The following is a 952-nucleotide window of genomic DNA, read 5'->3' on the forward strand; positions in this document are numbered from 1 at the left end:
TATTTCCAGGTCTTTGTATTTTGAAAGTTTTTCCATTTCTTTTAGAGAAACGTTGTCATATTATTATTATTATTATCATCATTATTATTATCATCATCATCATCATCATCATCATTATTATTATTATTATTATTATTATTATTATTATTATTATTATTATTGAGTAAGAGAGCAGTGCATGCCATCAAAATGACACGGGTAAAATACACGAAGCCCAATGTATCCATCATGACTACCCGTTTGATAAGGGTATATCACAACCATGTGTGCGCGACATAGTGATCTCATATCAAGATAAACAGCGCATGATCTTGCAGATGGGGCCAGTTAGAATTTACTTCGGGTCGAGTAGCTAATCCCACTCAAAAGGTCCCTGAATAAGGGTTGTTTAAAGATGTCGAGCAAAACATCCATATTTCCAAAGGTGAATTATCCAAACCCCAAATAATTCCTCTCAGCGCATGGCTATGATGCTCTCCCACTAATTCTGATCGTGATCAGAGATACACATATCGTAAGCCACTAGGGAACATGCTGAACTGGTTAAGGACAAACAAACCGACAAGCAAATTTGTGGTATTAAGCAGAATATTTTCTGCAGCTCATCTTTTATATTAAGACAAAACAATGTACATAATAACACTTCCAATCGGTTAAGATCAGAAGTCATGAGAGCCACTGCCTGGTACTGCATCAAGGCATTTATTATTATTATTATTATTATTATTATTATTATTATTATTATTATTATTATTATTATTATTATTATTATTATTATGTGGGACCATTTAGCAAAGTCTGCCCTGTTGCACATTAAACTATCCACCTCGGTGACTGCAGGAATCACAATATCCATTGTGTTCAGAAACGTTAGCACGCCGGGCGAAATGCTTAGCGGTATTTCGTCTGTCTTTATGTTCTGAGTTCAAATTCTGCCGAGGTCGACTTTGCC

The 952-nt window shown here is 35.0% G+C and overlaps 1 long non-coding RNA gene across 1 annotated transcript in view; it reads left to right on the forward strand.

Annotated features, from left to right (window-relative positions):
- The window catches only part of LOC128248661 (uncharacterized), a 75,593-nt gene that overhangs the window by 63,784 nt on the left and 10,857 nt on the right, over positions 1 to 952 (forward strand). The window lies entirely within an intron of this gene.

This window comes from Octopus bimaculoides, chromosome 9 (assembly GCF_001194135.2).
Source record: "Octopus bimaculoides isolate UCB-OBI-ISO-001 chromosome 9, ASM119413v2, whole genome shotgun sequence".
NCBI lineage: Eukaryota > Metazoa > Mollusca > Cephalopoda > Octopoda > Octopodidae > Octopus > Octopus bimaculoides.